We start from the raw sequence: 20,522 nt of genomic DNA, 5'->3' as shown, positions 1-20,522 counted from the left end.
ATGAGCACTGGGTTTTGTACATAAATGATGAATCACTAAATTCTACACCTGAAACTAATAAAAAATAAAAATAAAGGGATTTTTAAAAGAACAGTTTAAAAAGGAAAACAAGTTAACACAAATTAAAATTGGCCAACAACAACAACAACAACAACCACAAAAAACCCAGATATGTAGAAAAGGATTCCTGGACAGCTTCTTTCTGTTTAAAATTACTCTTCCTTTGGCTCAAACTCAGCCTTGGTGACCTTTCTATCTCCCTTTGGTCTGTCTCCTGAGCCCCTTGGCTCCTAAGTTGGGTCTCCACAGGATGGGTCCCATCCTACAAGCCAGGATAGGCACCTATAATTTGTTGTCCTCTGCTGCCTCCTGCTGACCCCTGGTTGAGGAGTACTTTCTCCCATCTAATTTTGGGGCACAGACCTCTGTACTGGCTTCATTCACCACTGGTGTTGGTAATGGTTGGTCTCCTGAGAAACTTATTGCAGGACAGTTTCTCTCAGGAAACCTGGTAAACTCCCTCCACTGACCAGGTCTTGTTGGCCTTGCACTGGTAATTTTGAGACTCAGCCTTTCCTACTCCCAGATCTGGGCTATCCACCACATGGCCCCTGCCCTGGCACTTGGTACTGTGCCTTTTATGGTGAAGCCTGGACAGCCTCAGTGGCTCTGAACTCTAGGCTCTCTTTGGCATCACTCATGAGATGTCTCAGGAAGTCATCCATGCCACAAGAAGGACCAGCTGCCTGCTTTCTGGGGCCCATCTATCCATTCCCTCTTCCTAAAAAAGCATCAGCCTAGGGATTGAGAGATCAAATTGAGATCAAATTGAGAGATTTGATTGAGAGATCAAATTATCTCTCAAGCTATCTAAGCTTCTAATGGTTTTGGTAATGTCTCACCCCAAAAACATGGGGGACTGGGACACCTGGGTGGCTCAGTGGTTGAGCATCTGCTTTTGGCTCAGGTCATGATCCCAGAGTCCTGGGATTGAGTCTCCCATTGGGTTCCCCGTAGGGAGCCTGCTTCTCCCTCTGCCTATGTCTCTGCCTTTCTCTGTCTCTGATGAATAAATAAATAAAATCTTTAAAACAAACAAAAAACCAAAACAAAACATGGGGGACTGAGTCTCCTTTTATGAACCAGGAAGCCCCCAAATCACAAGCCACAAAATCAAAATTAAATGAGTGGGACAACATCAAACCAAAAGGCTTCTGTAGAGCAAAAGAAATGATTAATAAAATGAAATAGAATGGAAGAAAATATTTGCAAACCACATATCTGATAAGGAATTAATATCCAAAAATATGAGGAATTCATACAATTCAATAGCAAAAAACATTCTGAATAAAAAATGGACCAAGGACCTGAACAGACATTTTCCTAATGAAGATGTACACAAGGCTCACAGGCTCATGAAAAGATGCTCAACATCATTAATCAGGGAAATTCAAACCAAAACCACAAGAAGGTAGCACCTCACATCTGTTAAAATAGCTATTATAAAACAAAAACAAAAACAAGAAATAAATGCTGGCAAGGATGTAGATAAAAAGGAACTCTGCTGTGTTATTGGTGGGAATGTGAATTGGTCCACCAATATGGAAAACAGTACAGAATTTCCTCAAAAAATTAAAAGTAGAACTGCCATATGATTCAGCAACCCTGCTTCTAGGTTTATATCAGAAGAAAGTGAGGGGTGCCTTCAGCTCAGGTCATGATCCAGAGTCCTGGGATCTAGCCCTACATCAGGCTCCCTGCTCAGCATAGGGTCTGCTTCTCCCATTCTCTCTCCCTCTGCCTCTCCCTTTTCTTGTACTCACTCACTGTCTTTCAAATAAATAAATAAAATATTTTTTTTTAAAAAGGAAGGAAGTGGGATGCCTGGGTGGCTCAGTGGTTGAGCATCTGCCTTTGGCTCAGGGAATGATCCTGGGATTTGGGATCGAGTCCCACATGGGGCTCCCTGTGAGAAGCAGGTTTCCTGAGGGGAGATGACATTGTGATCAGGGGACCTGGGACCGAGTTTAGCATCAGGCTCCCTGCTTCTCCCTCTGCCTATGTCTCTGCTTCTCTCTTTCTGTGTCTCTCATGAATAAATAAATAAATCTTTAAAAAAAAAAAAGAAGTGAAATGACTATCTTGAAGAGAAATCTGTACCCCCATGTTCATTGTCGCATTGTTTACAATAGTGAAGACACAGGAACAACTGTAGTGCCTGTCAGTGGATGAATGCACAGAGAAAATATGAAAAAAGAGAGAAGGAAAGAAAAAAAGAAAAGGTCATGTATATATACAATGGAATATTATTCAGCCATAGAAAGGAAATCCTGCCATTTGCAATGATAGATACTGTAGAAGAAAGAAAGATATGAGTATGGAAGAGATTTTAATAAAATTACTTAAAACATTGCATGGGGATAGAGAGACAGAAAATGTGGAATAGAGGTTGAGAGAGAGAAAGGATAAAATAGAAAGTCAAGTGACATCTAATATGAGTCTCAAATGATAGAAGCACACAAAGATAATGAAGAGGCAAAGGGTAAAGATGTAATAGACAAAATTTTTCCAGAACTGATGACTGATGAATGACATGAATCCTCAGATTCAGGAAGTACAGTAAGTCCCTACACAGATAACAGGAAGGAAGGAAGGAAGGAAGGAAGGAAGGAAGGAAGGAAGGAAGGAAGGAAGGAAGGAAGGAAGGAAGGAAGGAAGGAATCAACAGTGAGATTATTCTATGAAATTGCAAAACACCAGAGACAAATAAGAGAACTTAAATGTATTCAGAAAGAATAGATATTAATTACAAATTAATGACAATTAGATTTACAGCAGACTACCTAAACACGACAACAGAAGTCAGAGAACAATGGAATAGCTCCAATATTCGGAAACAAGAGAACCTATACTACAGTTTCCAGTTAGTTGATAACTCAAGAATGGGGACAAATAATAACATTTCAGGCAAAGACAAAGAATTTGTCATCTATAGACTCTCCCATGTAAAAGACTATTAAATGAGGGATGCCTGGGTGGCTGAAGTTGGTTAAATGTGTGACTTGATTTCAGGTTAGATCATGATCTCAGAGTGGTGAGATTGAGCCCTGCAACAGGCTCCCTACTCTGCAAGGAGTCTGCTGGAGAGTCTTTCTCTCTGCCCCTCCCCCATTGCTTTCTTGTGCTTTCTCTTTCTCTTAAAATAATAAAAATTTAAAAAGACTATTCAAGAAGAAAAGAAACTCAGAAGGAATAAATAAATACATTTTTAAACGATTTTATTTATTTATTCACGAGAGACACAGGGAGAGAGAGAAGCAGAGGGTGAAGCAGGCTCCATGCAAGGAGCCCGACGTGGGACTCAATCCCAGGACTCCAGGATCATGCCTGGGCCAAAGGCAGGCACTAACCCACTGAGCCACCCAGGGATCCCCTAAATATTTTTTTTTTTTTTTTTAGAAAAAGAAGGAATAAATAGAGAAAGAGAGGTGAGCGAAGAAACTGGTCCATATCTGGTGATATCTAAACAAGCATCAACATAATACAACTTGTGTCGGAGTATGAAAATGAAATGCAACTAGAGTAGTGAGAGAAGTCAACTGCGAGAAAGCATTCCATGGCACTTTCATGGTTTTGGAGGAGGATAGATATACTGATCTTTTTTTAATTTAATTTTATTTTTTTATTTATGATAGGCACACAGTGAGAGAGAGAGAGGCAGAGACACAGGCAGAGGGAGAAGCAGGCTCCATGCACCGGGAGCCCAACGTGGGATTCGATCCCGGGTCTCCAGGATCGCGCCCTGGGCCAAAGGCAGGCACTAAACCTCTGCGCCACCCAGGGATCCCTAGAGATACTGATCAATTCAGAGAATTCATGTTAAAGTTTAACCTTCTAACCATTAGAAGGAAGGAATGAAGAGAGGGAGGGAGGAAAGAGGGAAGAACAGGAAAGCGAGAGAGAATGTTGCAGCTTACAAACTAATAGAAAGGAGGGAAAGGCAAAAATAACAAAATCATTGATCCATTAGAAGGCAAAAACAAAGGGGAAAAGTAGCATAGAAAAAGCAGGGTAGGGGCAGCCTAGCTGGCTCAGCAGTTTAGCGCTTGCCTTTGGCCTAGGGTGTGATCCTAGAGACCTGGGATCGGGTCCCACATCAGGCTCCCTGCATGGAGCCTGCTTCTCCCTCTGCCTGTGTCTCTGCCTCTATCTCTTATGAATGAATAAATAAAATTAAAAAAAAATAAAAAGCAGGGTAAATGGAATGAATGAAATAAGATAAAAAACAAATCTAAATAAATCCATAATCACAATATATGCACATCGTCTAAACTCACCATATTTTTTCCAAGAATATTTTTTCTAAAGAAGACTCACCAATAGCAGGTAAGCAGGTGAGGGTAGGAAGTTGCCGTGTTCTAGGCATAAAGCAGGGAAGGGGGCTGATTCCCATCCCATATTCAATCAGAAGATGTTCACTTAGGGGCACCTGGGTGGCTCAGTTGGTTAGGCACCTGCCTTTGGCTCAGGTCATGAGCCCAGGGTCCTGGGATGCGTCCAGGGACCTGAGTCGGGTTTCCTGCTCAGCAGGGAGTATGCTTCTCCCTCTCCTTCTGCTCCTCCCTCTCCTTCTGCTCCTCCCCCTGCTTGTGTGTTTTCTCTCTCTTTCAAATAAATAAATATTTTAAAAACTGGTTAAATGATTACTTCTGAGTCTAAGGCATTAAGTTAACAGATGATACATTAAAAAAAAATGTTCACTTATACCTGCACACTTTTTCACTGCACAAAGTTCATGCCTCCTGGTTCAATTTCTCTAGACAATAAACCTCTGGATTCCTGTGAAGGTGGGAGGCAAGAGCATCCCGTGGTTGCCCAGGGTTGCCCAGGGTGGGACTGGGGATCCAGTGTGTGTGCACCTGGACTCTGAGCCGGTCTTATTCTCAGCCATGCTTTCCAGCTCTCTCTCCAGCTTTCCACACTGCTGGGAGCCTCCAGGAAGTGCTCTTCACATTTTGTCAGAAATTCTCTTTCCAAGTCCTTGGTTATAGTTTTCTCTGACTTGCTAAATGAGTGAACATTTTCTTATATGCTTGCGCACTCTGCAAACTGTGATGAAATCTTCTGTCCACTGTTGTCTTCTTTTCCATCTTTCTTCCTAGTGGTTTAATACCATTATTCGTTCATTATTAGTTCACTGCTGTCATGTGTGTTGGGTTTGGGTAGGAAGAGGACACAGAAGAGTATGCTGAATCTGCCTACGTTAATCAGAAGTCCTTGATTTAGCTCTTTCTACAGCAGTGAACTAATGTAAACCCTAGGAAAACTTGAAAGCCACTGCCAATAATTTGAAGCATTGTCACAGAAGAGGAATTTGAATTGTACACAACTCTCAGTGTAGAGACCACTGAATGAAAAAACTCTCAGGGAAAAAACCACTTGACTTTAACAACATAAATTTTGAAACAATCAGGGCTGTCCCAGGAGGTTAGAGACCAGAGGAACTCTACTCATCTCTTCCCCATCACTTGTTCTGGAAACACGTTTGTTCAAGTAATTGCCTTCGGTTATTTTTGGAGCCAGGTAGTAATGCATGTGGATATTCTGAGTTACTTGAATGAATAACTTTTTACATGGGAACATTAGTGTCTTCTCGTCAATTAAACTCAGGATCAAGGGCCATTATAAAGGTTCTTCTATGAAGTATGTGAAAAATCTGGGCAGAGCTAATTGGAGTTAAGCAGTCATTTTTTTTTTTTAAAGATGTTATTTATTTATTCATGAGAGACACACAGAGAGAGGCAGAGACACAGGCAGAGGGAGAAGTAGGCTCCATGCAGGGAGCCCAATGTGGGACTCGATCCCGGGATTCCAGGATCACGCCCTGGGCCGAAGGCAGGTGCTAAACGGCTGAGCCACCCAGGCGTCCCTAAGCAGCCATTTAGACATCAAATTTGTTCTGCTTGGGGCATAGGAGGCAATATAATTTAATGACTTTGGGGTCAGAAAGAACCTGATTCAAAAGAGCCTCTAATATTTGACAGCTTGTCAAGCAAACTTATGCAAGATACCTGACCTCTCTAAGCCTCAACTTCCTCATCTGCAAAATGGGAGCAATGTCACATTCTTGCCAGGATGGTTGCGATAAGTAATGAGATGACACTAGTGAGACTGGTGAGCCTGGTACACTGTAAAAGTTCAATACAGGTTATTTCTCTTTTGTCCTCTCCATACCCCCATCATGCCAATCCTTTGTTCCCACTCAAGGGAGAGAAGTAAGAGATGAATATAAAGAAGGAATAACAAAACTTTAAACAATCATTCAGTGGGGGCGCTTGGGTGGCTCAGTGGTTGAACGTCTGCCTTTGGCTCAGGGTGTGATCCTGGGGTCTTGGAATCGAGTCCCACATTGGGCTCCCCACAAGGAGCTTGCTTCTCCCTCTGCCTGTATCTCTGCTTCTTTCTCTGTGTCTCTCATGAATAAATACATAAAATCTTAAAAAAAAATAAGGCAAGTGTTGGGGGAGATCCCCTCTTCAGGCAAGAGAGCACGGTTGGCAAGGCTTGCTGAGATGTTTCCTGAAGGATCAGGTCCCTCCCAGGCTCAGTCTCCAGGGCGGCTGGGAGCTCACTCAGGAGCAGCCAGTCACCCAACTCCCACTCAGAGAGAACAGCTGTCACCAGTAGGACCACTCTCCACCCCTCAGGAAGCGCGGCCTCCATTTCCGGAGAGGAGAAAACAGTCTGGCACCTGACTGGAGTTGAAATAACTCACCCCTTCTTTGTGGGACTGGTCTAGCAGAACTCTGTTGTTCATCTCAACCTGTGGCATCTGATGTCTTTGGTCCCCTAACTCCATCGCTGTATCACCCTTTCAGGGAAGAAGGACATCTTGTGGAGGAAAACTAGTTTCCTTTATTTATTTGTGTGGTTTTTAAAAATATTTTATTTTTAAATCTCCACATCCAACCCGGGGCTCGAACTTACAACCCCGAGATCAGGAGCCACATGCTCCACCGACGGAGCCAGCCAGGTGCCCCTACCTTCCTTTATTTATAGCATCTGGCAGAGTGCTCTGTAGATGGCTGGCATCTGTTAGAGTATTTCCTGATCCGTCACCTTAGAAGAGATACCGCTGCTTAATCATCTTGAAAGAGAAAAATGTATTTCTCAATAATGTAAATCTGGAGTGAGATATTAGGTGTAAATTTACTTTCCTGCAAAGAAAAATTATAGAAAATTGCTTAGACTGCACTCCCTTCCCTGCCTCCTGTCCAGCCTGCCCACCTCCCTCATTCTTCAGGCCTTTTGTGCTGTTATTTGATGTGGAGTACTGTTCTGATGTCATAATAACATACAGGACATTTGTTGAGACAAGTCAATAAACCTGGCTGACTTTTATAAATATCAACAACTATCCCAGGGGGTGAGTCTTTCCTACCATTACTTGTGAGTGATTTTCTGCTGGTGTGTCTGTTATCACTCCCTAGGACATAATCCTTCAAGAGCTCCAATTCAGCTCAGCACTCCTAACCTCATTTTGAAATAAAATAGGCCAATGATATTGCCAGCCCAACGCCTCCTACTTAGCTAGCCATATTCACTTTTTTTTTTTTTTAAGGTGAACTGTTCTCTTCAGATAAATTAAGAAGGTGTTTAAACAAATCAATGCAAGCATTTTAAAAAAACTTACTTCACGGGTGTCTGGCTGGCTCAATCTGTAGAGCATGTGACTCTTGGCCTCGGGGCTGTCAATTTGAGCTCCACGTTGGGCATAGAGATTACTTTTAAAAAAATCTTCATAATTTATCTATTTTGGGAATACTATCTTAATCACTTAGGTCATTCTTCTGGAAGTATCCCCAAGCTGTGAAAAACTCAACTGCTTAGATGTACTGATGATTCCCTATAAGAACCAAGCAGAATTTAGGTCTCTGGTAAGTAGTTTTGCATTTGACACAGGATGGAGACACACTTTTGGCGTGGTCTCATTTGGTGGGTTAGACCCAGATTTTCTTGGAACCTTGACACCAATGTATGAGAAAAGTGGGCCAAGAGCTAGTGAAGAGATGACGGCACAGGAGCATCCTCTTGGCCCTCAGGTGGCCTCCCCTTTGAAAGATGCATGCAGAACTCCATTTTGGTTCCATGCAAGCAATCTTTAACCGGCTATTGCCACTCTAGGGGCAGGGAAGAAAGGGAAAGAAAGCAGAAGATATCAGAAAGAAAAGGTCAGAGGGCCAGTGCAACCGAGTATGTAAGAAAAATGATAAGAGTTTGTTAAAATACATATTCCTAGTTCCACTCCAGAGATTCTATAGGTCTGGGGTGGGGTCTGACAATGTATGTTTTAAATGCTTCCCATCTAATGCTGATGTCAGAATTTTTGGGCTGCTGTGGGAAGGCAAAGCTTATACCTGAACAAATCAGGATCTAATTTGTTAGCCCGGTTTTTGGGAGAAAAAAAAAGGATCGGGGATGTTTGAAATTAATTGGTTAAGATACTTGCCTTTATGTTCTCCTTACCCTCTCTCCTCCTCAAGCACCTAATCTCTTGTATTCATTGCCTCAGAGGAAGAATAAACCAGGGTGAAAAGGAAGTAATCTTCCAGGATCTTCCGAAAACCTAAAATCCTTAAGGGGATTAGATGCCAGGAGAAAGTTTGGAGGGCTGGAGGTTGGGGGTTGAGGAGGGTGAAGCCATCCCTGGAAAAAGATTGAGAGAGATTGTCTAGGCAGATAGGATGGTGAGGGTGTGTGTGTGTGGGGGGAGAAGACAAGAGGATACAGGTGCCCTTGCATCCCCTAGTGGGGAAGGGCCCTGGGGAGACAGCAAAGCTGGAGCTAGTCAGTGAGATTCAATGGCAAAGTACATCATGCTTCACTTCCCAAAGGTAGAAGTCCAGCAGTGCAATAAGGACCCAGAGAGGAAAGACTATTCTGGGCATTGAGAGGTGACTTGAGATAGTTTGCATGGATACACATCATCAAGGAACAGTTGGCCCCCCATGGTACTACGTGATTGCGCCCTAGGAACAGTTCTGGGAAAAGAAGTGGGGGGTGGGGTAAATGGTAAGAACTGACTTGACTGGATTTGTTTCTGCTCTCTCTCTCTCTCTAAAAAAAAAAACAAAAAAAGAGTTTTGAAACAAATTCTGTTGAATTAAGTGTAACTACATTTCTTGTGTCTTTGAGTTGTGGACACAAGGTTCAAGTCTGCTGCACAAGATATTACTAATCAAGTGAATTTGGTGGTATCCCATGATAAACCATTTAACAGCTTGGAGTAGGTGTGTGTGCTAGATAGGGAGGCTGTGATGTGCCTACACTTGAGTGTCTTAGATCCAATCAATAGCCAGGATATCTAAATTCCAGAAGATCATATATAGAGTGGTAAGTCACTCTGGCATATAAGCACTATCTTTGATTCTAATTTAAGACATCTCGAAATAGGGCAAAGAAATTGGGTGGCCAGATTTAGCAAATAAGTTGTCCCATGCAAGATCTGCAGGATTGGGCACATGCTTATATTAAAAAACTATGCATTGTTTATCTGAAATTCAAATATAACTGGGCATCCTATACGTTATCTGGCAACCCTGCCAAGAAGGGAACTCGCTCTTAGGAGTCTGGGGCCCAATAAGTCATCTGCCGAAGTGCCCTGACCAGGTTTAGCAGAATCCCAACGTATGCCAGAAATCCTCCCAAGGCCTTGCTGAGAAGCAGCTGGACATACCTCTGTGAGAGGAGGCAGGATGTCAGTGGGCTCAGCAGCTTCCCTAAGCATCTCAGGCTCTATTCCTTTCATTTGCCCTGCCTGTGGGAAGTTCTAGAATGCCTCTTGGTTTAATGAAAAAGGTACAGGTTTGGAAATCAGTTAGACCTGTGTTCAGAGCTCATCCTTGGTGCATGACTTGGAGTGAACTACTTAACTCTTCTCTTTTAGACTACTCCCTATCAGACTTGTAAGGACGAATGATAAAGCATAGGAAGCACACAGCGAGGTGTGAGGCATGTAGTGTGTACTCCACAGTGCTATCATTTCATGCACTTAGTTACTAAATACAAGTGTGGGAGACTAAACTGTATTTCTTGCTTCCAAAAGACCCTACTTTGATACCGCAGTTATTTGGGGGCACTATTTGTCCTGTTGTAACCTTTAGCCTGTGTATCTCTGTCTAGAGTATGGGTTTTTAAAAATATTTTCTTTTTAAGTAATCTTTATAGCCAATGTGGGGCTTGAAATCACATCCCCAAGATGAAGAGCTGCATGCCCCTCTGAGTGAGCCTACCAGGCGCCCCTGCAGTACCCTCTTTTAACCTTCCTAGAATTTTTTTTTTTTTTTTTTTTTTTTAAAGACCCGCTACAAGCACCTGGCTAGCTCAGCGGGTTGAGCACGAGACTCTTTTTCTTTTTTTTTTTTTTTTTAAATTTTTATTTATTTACTTGTGATAGTCACAGAAAGAGAGAGAGAGAGGCAGAGACACAGGCAGAGGGAGAAGCAGGCTCCATGCATCGGGAGCCTGATATGGGATTCGATCCCGGGTCTCCAGGATCACGCCCTGGGCCAAAGGCAGGCGCCAAACCGCTGCGCCACCCAGGGATCCCAACCTTCCTAGAATTTATTTATATCTGGAAAAAGGAATGGCACCCTCAAATTGTACTCAAGTTCCCTGGATGAATGTCCTGATCACCATTCCACTGAGCCAGGGTTGTGGCAACAATGCTGGTTTATGTGAAGCTCTTATCTGCCTGACAATTGTTTAAAATGGAGAACATAGCCTTAAAACGATAGATGTAATATATATTTCCCAAAGGAGATGTATCCACCTAGGTATATGTTCAAAATACTTAAAAATAATGTAACAGTACAACCATTTCTATTTGTCCCTAAATTGCAGGACCTAAGCCATCATCATGTTTCTATCTGCAGAACACGTGGCCCAGGATAAAATAAATATTTGTTGAATAGTATCCCAAAGTTTAAAGTATATATCTTTGTCCCTTTGGTTCATAGTTCTCCCTGAGGGTCCTCGGGGAGAGAGCACCATTTTCATCTGATTGTGAAAAGTGATTTTTTTTTTCTTTTTACCTGTGACACTACAATTAGTGCATGGTCAGTGGTAAATTGTATTTCAAAGGAAAAGAGGGGGGACACGTGGGTGGCTCAGTGGTTGAGCAGCTGCCTTTAGCCCAGTCCCACATTGGGTTCCCTGTATGGAGCCTGCTTCTCCCTCTGCCTGTGTCTCTGCCTCTCTCTCTGTGTCTCTCATGAATAAATAAATAAAATCTTAAAAAAAAAAAAAGGAAAAAGGGATTAAAGGTGGTCTAACAGTAAAAGAGTATTTTCACAAAATTTATTTTAAAGTATTTTTGAAACACGCAGGAAAAAAAAAACACCCCACCTCTATAACATAAAAGTTGTCAGGGGGAATAACGGACCTATGAATACATACTCATCCAATCAATAAACACTTATCCAATTGGTGCCTGGTACTCTGGATGTAAAATGTTAGGAAGCCACGTGGTGGCCGTAAGGAGGGTCTTTTCTTTCGAATGTATTATTCATGAGTCCTTCATTATTTAGGGCGTAAGTGATACTCTGCACTTCTGGAGCACGATGCCTGCGAGGTATCAGTCATCTTTCCTTCGTTTATTTTATAGCTTTTGAAGTTGGACCAACAAGGAAGCAATCTGGACTCAGAAGACTGACCCATGGAGAGTGAACACACCAAAGGTGAGTTCAGGCGTGCCGTGAACCCAGAAGTTTCGACCGAGTTTGCACAAGTGGCTAGTGGTGACTCTGTCGCAATCGAACACCTGCTCTCCCCTTTCTCCTCTCCGCGTCCCCTCTTCTGTCTTCTAGCGCTCCTTAAACATCTCCCCCTTTCCTGTATTGTTCACATGGAGAGGAAGTGTTCGGTGAAAATTGCTGAAAAATCTAAATGAACCATCTGACCTGCCTTGTTTTTTTTTAAAGATCTTATACTTTTTAATTTTTTATTTATTTATGATAGTCACACACACAGAGAGAGAGAGAGGCAGAGACACAGGCAGAGGGAGAAGCAGGCTCCATGCACTGGGAGCCTGACGTGGGATTCGATCCCGGGTCTCCAGGATCAGGCCCTGGGCTGAAGGGAGGTGCCAAACCGCTGCGCCACCCAGGGATCCCTGACCTGCCTTGTTTAGGTGACATGGAAACGGCCACTCGACCTTCCTTTTCCTTAGCTCACAATTAGGACATAGAGTGTCTAAGAACGATTGGATTTCTTTTTTCCCCTCTCAGTTGTTAATACTTTTCAAAGGATCCAGTTTTGTTTTGTTTTGTTTTAAGATTTTATTGATTGATTCATGAGAGAGACACGCAGGGAGAGAGGCAGAGACACTGGCTGAGGGAGAAGCAGGCGCCCTGCAGGGAGCCCGATGCGGGACTCGATCCCAGGCGCCCGGGATCATGACCTGAGCCAAAGGCTGAGCCACCCGGGTCCCTCTCAAAGGATCCAGTTCTAAAGTTAGTGACGGATCAAACGAAAGGCAGAAGTCTGCTCCCTTTTGTTTGTAAACCCAAAGGAGGTCGGGAGAGAAGGGAGATGCTGGTACTTGGGGGAGCCTAGCTGCAAAAGGGCCCTATGACGAGGAGTTAAGGGAGAGGCATATTCACACTGGCTGGCAGGGAACACAGCAAATGGCTTTTCCTTACTTAGATGGAAGTAAGGACCTTCCTTGCCGCCCAGCAGCAGATTGCTACCTGTCTGCAGCCAAGCTCTGCGTGGCCCTGTCCAGGAGGAGAGAGAAGAGGGATTATACTCTGGTGTTAGCAAGCATGAAACTAAGATCACTCATCTCAGCACTTCAACTGCAAGGGACGGGCCTGGAAACAGGTGCTTCTTGTAGGAAGTGCTTATGAGTCACTGCTGACTCACAGCGAGGGCCAGATTTTATGAGCAAGCAAGTGAAAAAGAGCTGGTTTAACTATTACTAATTTAAAGCATCTAAGTTATGGCTTGGATTTAATTGTGGCTGGGAGAAGCTGCTTGTTGCTTGGTTCGGGCCTCTGCGGAGACCTATGGTCTACTTTGATGTCTTAATTCTATGCATGGTTTACGTGCTGGAACCTAAACCTTCATGGGTGAGGTAGTTCTCCCTCCCTGGGGGGTAGCAGGGGATGTTTAATAGACTTTGCTACATGTCTGCAGAATTGCTTTTGTTTGGCGATAGTGCCTACTTAATATTGAATGTATAATAGTATAATTTCACATGTATTTATTTGGAGAATACTTGAAAAGTGCCTTTTGGTTTTTGGATTTGAAGAACCATATTTTTGGTAGCCCACAATATCCTATTGTCTTTATGATGGATCCAAACAAGGTGAGCTATGTAGGACATAGGCCACAGGTTATACATCCTGGCTTAAAATCTTCTTGCAAAATGACCATTATGTCTGTTAAATCAACCCTACTCCCTGTGATAATGGAGAATAAGTATGTACTAAATCCAGAATTTCATTTCCGGTAGTGTCTAGCTTCCTTTGGACAAAGAAGCCCATGAGAATAAAAAGGAAAAAAATGTTTAATTTTGTTTCCACTTGGTTTTGGAATAGGGTGAAATGTACCAAAATGTTAAATAAGAGGGGGAAAAAATCTACATGATCTATAAACTGCTGGTTCATCAACTCTTAAATTGTTTATTGTTGTAGATTAATGAGGAATGGGAATTCCTAAGACTGCTCTTTATACAAACTTTGGATAATTCATTTACCTTGATGCCTTGATCCATAAGTGTTTATATGAGCAAATATATTTATGTTTGGCTTCCAGGAGGGAAGGTGTATGTGAGACTTTTAAAAAGGATTTCTTATATTTCATGTTTTATGCCTTCCTTATTGTAGAAGGAAATAACTCTAGGTATGTGTGGGAAGAATACTTTTGATGGCCAGCTGCAGTAAATTTTTAGACTAAAGGATCCACTATTAATTTTTTTGCCAGAAGTAATTTTTGGAGAAAATACTGCATTTAAATATTGTATTGATCTCATGGCATTTCTTTAAAAGATCAAACTATTAGAAGTAGGTAACCTACTTGTTTTTGTGATTTGTTAACTTGAAAGCTGTTATTTCTGTTACAATTTAGGACAGGTGAAATCTACACATTTTCTCCAAGTACCCTGACCTCTTTGCTTGCGTTTTAGATATTGGACGCCAACCCAGTACTGAGGATATTTGCTCTTAGGGTTGCTCCTGCTTGCTTTTCTACCTAACAGTGATTTTGTGAGTGCTTTGGAAAGAGAAAAGTCACAGGAATTCTAGGGAAGTAGTTTGGTATTTTTCTCTGATCCTAGCTTCTTGGATTATGAGATGGTCTAGTCTACATCCATGTGTTTTGATTTCTCATGAGTTAACTCTAAAAAGAAAATTTGTACAAAGATATTTGGGAATTAGCAAAATGTTTTTTTAAATGTTTATGCATCAGTATATTTCATAACTGACGTTGAATTTCAGACCCTTGACATTTCAGACATGCTTTCTTAATTCTGGTGGCATGGTTAATTTTTAAAACAGTGCTTCTCAACTGTCATGTGCATACAAGTCACCTGGATACCTATTTTAACAAATGCAGATTGTGATTGAGTAGGCCTGGGATGGGCAGAGATCCTTTACAAGTTCCTGGGGACAGGTGCTGCTAATCCAGTGTAGCAAAAGGCCAAAAGATACATTTCAGCTTGGCAGGTTGTGCCTTTCTTGGGGTGGTGGTGAGATGAGATGTTAGGGTTTTTAAGATGTTAATTCAAAGAATGCTCTCGAAAAGAAATGTTTTAATGAGTTAGGGTCCGATAAATTAAAGCATTCTTTACAAATGCTTTTAAAAAATGAAAAACTAGCTTAGTGCAAGCAAATTGAGTTTTGCAAACATCATAGATTTAAATAGCTTGCCACCTTAATGATGAGTTGTTTTTAAGTGTAACTGATTATATTTTAAAAAATGAAGCCAATAGATTGTATTAAATGAATTTAGTAGCATGTGTTTAGAACTTAGAATGCAGAATTATGGGAGTGAATTATTAGTGTTAAGTTCTAGTGGCTAATAGACCATTATTCAGTAAACTTGAAAAGAACTCAGTAAAACAAGTGTAATGCATCGTGTCAACAGAGGTTGTTTTACTGTTTGGTACACTGACATATACTAGAAACCACTACATAATAGGTTCTCAATAAATGTTTTTCAATATTTAATCATGTTTGTAAATGGTTTATAACTATCCACATATTCCTTTATTTAGCCTTGGTCTCAATTGTTTATGCTTATACTAGTTTATATTTGAGTATTAGACAAAATGTTTAATCCTAATTGATTCATTAACTGTCTTGTTAGGACGGAACTAGTCTTCCTGAATTTGGCTACTACTGTGTTCAATAGAACTGAAATTCTATTTAGAATTGATCAGTTCAAAATATGCCTTAAACTATAATAGAATATAAGTAAACACGTATATGTCAAAGGCTAATATACATTGACATAAGTAGGAAGAGGAAAAATCTTCTGTGACATGATATATGTGGTTAATCAAAATTTGATATTAGTTAATTCATTTAGTCTTAAGTATTACTTTATTCCCCAAAGTCAGAGCACACCGTAAGTTAATGAGAGCATAATGATGTGTATGTTTAAATATCTTTCCAATGCTATGGCCTCTCTTCCTTAAAATACAAACAGACAAAAACTTGGTAACTTTTTAGAATCTCAATGACACTTTGAATTTTCTCCAGTTGAGACCAAAGTGTATTAATGAATTAAAAAAAAAAACAACTAGTTTCACCTTATTTTTCTGTATAATGAAATGCTTGCTAATAATTATCACATGAAGACGTGTGTGGAAGATCATAGAGATCTATCCAAAACTACTCTCAATAAAATAATAATTTGCTTTAATAGACAACACAGTGGACACTTCATTTTATGTTAAGATAACATAAACACATAATTTTCTAACTTCTAATTGTCATCTCGAAATACTCCTTTGACCAGAATTGACTACCTTTTGAAGAATTTGTAAAGGCAGTTTTCAATCCAGATTGGGTTTAGACTAAATTGTAGTTCATTTGAAATGAGTGGATATTCCTTATCTCTTAGAACATGGTCAGCAGCCGATGTGCTACTTTATAATTGGTAGACAGTTACCATATTGTATGGGGAGGGGAGATTTAAGGAAGTTTTTTTGGGGGCAAGGACCCTGGTAATAACAGGCCTTTCATAAAATGAAATCTTATCTGATATAACCAACCATTCTGGCTGAAAAAACTGGGGCCAGTTTTTCTTTTTCTTTTTTTGTATATTTGTTTATTGGAGTTTGATTTGCCAACATCTAGCATTAACACCCAGTGCTCATCCGGTCAAGTGCCCCCCTCAGTGCCCATCACCCAGTCACCCCATCCCCCCACCCACCTCCCCTTCCACTATCCCTTGTTCATTTTCATAGGAATTTTTTCATGATACTCTTGAATGCTTTATCATTGAATAAATAGATGAATTTGAGAAAGAATTTGTTATGCAGTATAGAAAACAAATATGTGCAAGCTTGGAAATATTACACAACGCAGTTTAGCCATATTAATCACTCCATTATTTATTATAATAAAATAGAAACAGTTGACATTGGTAGTGATTAGCTGTAATATATAAAGAATGATTGCTATGTATCAACACTGTGCTATCCGTTCAGGATATGGAGGTGAGGAAAAAAAAAAAAAAAATCCTTGTCTTCATGGAGTTTAAAACCTAGCAGGGGAGAAATGAATTTCTTTTTCGTTTTCTTTTCTTTTTTTTTGAGAAATGAATTTCTATTAAAATACACTCCCTGAAACAACCCAAAATTTAAGATTACTTCTCAGAGCTGCTGCAATTTTGCTGAGGTCTAAAGATGGATGGGAATAGAAATAAGTAATAAGGAAAAGAAGGAATACAAAGATAGCTAGTTCCTAACACAAAATTTGTTAAGTGATACCATCCCATTCTGTGAACTACAGAATCCTTGTTTTTTGGGGGGATTAAATTAATCACTTATGGAAACTAATTGTAAGCACTAAGTAATTATTCCCTTAAGAACCTGTTAATTCCCAATAAGGCTGGAATGATTTCAGGAATCTCTAATACTGTTCCATGTCATTTGATACTCTTTTTCAATTTAATTTTTGGTACTTCTTCCCAATTTATATATAGTATCTGCTAGAGAAATGTTTAATAACTTTTTGTATGTTCAACTGCAGACAGATTCTTTAAATTTTATAATCGGAATAACTTTATTGGAATCCATTCTATTACTAGTAATTCCTAACTGAAGAATGAGTCCTGTTCCAAAATATAGGAGGTTTGGTGATTTTTAACTCCAAAATGAATTTCAGCCTAGAAACAATGTTATTTTTGAATCCCAAACTATGCAGAAGTTACTTCATCCCACAGTGAAGCTGATACTATTTCAGGGTAAAATTAGTAGGAAGTTTTGAATGCGAATTTCTTCTTGCCTTTTATTTCTTCTCTGCTGTCAAGCCTGGTACCATTTCCAGTAACTGAGTTAACATGAATGTGGGAATAATGTATTATTCTTTCTTCAAATCCTGTTTTACTTCAAAGAAATAACTGTAAAATGGGGTAAATAATTGAGATCAAGGCTAACGGGGGATGTGGATTTTCCCATACTTTCTCAATTCCTACCAATTTTTAAAAAATTATTTATTTATATATATATTATATATATATATATATATTATATATATATATTTATGGCAGAGGGAGAAGCAGGCTCCCTGTGAGGAGCCTGATACAGGACTCCACCCCAGGACCCCAGGATCACAACCGGACCCAAAGGCAGATTCTCAACCACTGAGCCACCCAGGCATCCTTTCTACCAATTTTCTATTTCAAAGTTTTGTCTCAGTTTGGCCCAGCTCTCTTGCATGTCCTTTTCAAAGCTTGGGTATGAAGGCTGTCCCCCGCACACATCAAATAACCCACCGCCAAGAAAGGGATGGTTTTTGGAGTCTCAGTCAGTTCTCTCTCCTGTGCTAGAAATTCTGTCTGGCAGGGTGAAAAGGGAAAATGAAACAGGGCTACGGGTCCATCTTCTTTGTATGCAGCCCAATGAAAGATTCAGGCACAGATCTTCCCTAGGAGTTCACTTATTAGGAACTACTTTGCTCTGCTTGTCAAATACCTAGCTAAGAACTGTGAAAGAGAAACAATTGTATTTGAGAAGGGTGAGGTGATGGGCAGCCCGGGTGGCTCAGCGGTTTAGCGCCGTCTTTGGTGGGTGTGATCCTGAAGACCAGAGGTCGAGTCCTGCGTGGGGCTCCCTGCATGGAGCCTGCTTCTCCCTCTGCCTGTGTCTCTGCCTCTTTCTGTCTGTGTATTTCTCATGAATAAATAAATAAAATCTTTAAAAAAAGGTGAGGTGCTTCAGGGGAAAGAGGGATCTAGTGGGGGGGGGTTATTGGTGAAACCAGGCATGGAAGTAGGAGAACCAGGAAACAGAAGAGGAAGTAGATTAATTTCATGTCCTATCTGGCAACTTTTTACCACCCCTGTGTGGGTGATTACAGTCAGAGGGGTCACTAAAGTCATTTGCTCTATAAACCTGTATCTGATACAGTTAGGTGCTGAAAAGTACTACAAAATCCAAGGTACTGTAAGTTTGGTTTCACAATTTGACTTACGGGATTTATAGAGTGATCTGAACTGTGCAGTCTGGTGGTGGAGATGGTATGAATGTCTCAGAGTTAATTTGTACCTAATAGCTGGATATTACATGCTTTCTCTCTAAGCAGTTATTACGAGCTCTCTGTGCAATAATGCTTTCACCCCACCCACCGCCCTGTTGAGGTAAATATTCATCCTGTTTGCCCATGAGGAAAAGTGAAGCTTAGAAAGAGGATCAGTAACTTCCCCAAGGCTACACAGCTAGTGACAGATTTGAAATGAAGTCTGACTCCAAAGCTATTATTAAGCTTTACAGTCAGGTGTCTCAAATGGAACACTAAACCTATATATATATAATTTTTTTTTTTAAATTTTTATTTATTTATGATAGTCACAGAGAGAGAGAGAGGCAGAGACATAGGCAGAGGGAGAAGCAGGCTCCATGCACCGGGAGCCTGACGTGGGATTCCATCCCGGGTCTCCAGGATCGCGCCCTGGGCCAAAGGCAGGCGCCAAACCGCTGCGCCACCCAGGGATCCCTTTTTTTTTTTTTTTTTTTTTAAACAACAGATTCCCGCCCCCCTCCCTACTCATTTGGGTACCTGTTTCGACTCTTACAGAAAAACTGGGTTGTCGCTGTGGCTTTGACCTGTAGGCTTGAAGGTGCCTCGGGAGTTCCAACGAACCCCCGCCGGCCGGTCGCGGGATGGGAGGGCTGGACCATGGGACCTCGCCTTAGCCCTTCCTGATGGTCCGTTCCTACAATCTCTATTCTTTGTGGGTTCAGTCTTCGATCCTAGCTCACGCACTCCCTGCCCTAAACGGAATGCCTCCTGTTCGGGGCCAATGCGCGGGACGCTGTTATTACTGGTGACCCCCCCCCCACCCCCACCCCGTGAGCTGACTGCGTGGGTGATAACTGGAGCCGCTCACTGCGTTCCTTGTATATTCCGGGACAGACACCTCGTACTCTGCGGAAGAGGCTCACCACAGCTCTCCATGCGGTGGGTTGGATGGTTCCCCTCTTAGAGAGGAGCCAAGGCTCAGAGTCTGGACTTAACCCCAGGTCAAGCTAGAGAGGCGTTGGGGGCGGAGTTCCAGCGCTCACTTGCGCCCGGGACATTAATGAAACTGTACCCACCAATGCAGCTTTAGGCTTGAAGATCCTGGGCACCAAACACCTCGTTCTAGACTCGCGCCTGTTCTCGGTGTCCCCATCTGCTTGCTTTCCACCCGTTTTACCAACCGAAGGGGAAGTCGAGCGACAGGAGGTTACGGTCTTGACGTTAAACGCCCGCTTTCAAAAGGGCGTCAGTCGACGGCGAAGAGCGGTAGAGAGGCTGGGGCTCTCGGCTCTGTGCCTCCGCGGGCGCCCGCGGGGATCCCGGGACCTCCTTCCGCGTCGTCCTCTCCCGGAACTCGCCTTCTGCCGCGGAACTACGCTTCCCAGCGTGCCGCGCGGCCGAGAGCGCGGGCTCGAGCGGCCCTCCCTTCCCCTTGGCCCAGCCCCCGGTCGCGCTGTGATGATGCGAGCGCGTCGGGCGCCGACGAGTGACGGCGTTCTGGCTCGCGACCGCGGCGGCGGCCTTAGCAGCGGCAATAGGCGCAATAGCGGCGGCGACTGCAGGGACGACGACGACGGCGGGGCGGGCGCTGTGCGCAGAGGGGAGGGGTAGGCGGGCGGCGCCGGCGGCTTCAACTGCGGCAGCCACGGCTGGGGCGACGGAAGGATCCCCATCAGCCGGCGGTCGGGGTAGGCCTCAGCGGCGCCTGGAGCGGCTCGCCGTGTCCTCCGCGGGGGATCTCCATAGAGACCGTGACATACACAGAGGCGG

General features: G+C 42.3%; 1 protein-coding gene across 3 annotated transcripts in view; it reads left to right on the top strand.

Annotated features, from left to right (window-relative positions):
- Positions 1-11,665: 11,665 nt before the first annotated feature.
- NUP153 (nucleoporin 153) overlaps positions 11,666-20,522 on the top strand; it is an 80,803-nt gene continuing 71,946 nt past the window's right edge. For 2 of the 3 annotated variants that reach the window (XM_025443847.3, XM_035710486.2), the window contains exon 1: positions 11,666-11,738. The gene's annotated coding sequence lies outside the window, so the exon portion shown is untranslated. Of the gene's footprint in view, positions 11,739-20,306; positions 20,441-20,522 lie in introns of those variants that run through there. The other variant, XM_025443855.3, reaches the window with a different exon arrangement.

The sequence above is a fragment of the Canis lupus genome, chromosome 35 (assembly GCF_003254725.2).
Source record: "Canis lupus dingo isolate Sandy chromosome 35, ASM325472v2, whole genome shotgun sequence".
In the NCBI taxonomy this organism is placed as follows: domain Eukaryota; kingdom Metazoa; phylum Chordata; class Mammalia; order Carnivora; family Canidae; genus Canis; species Canis lupus.
This window is presented reverse-complemented; position numbering and strand designations above follow the sequence as displayed.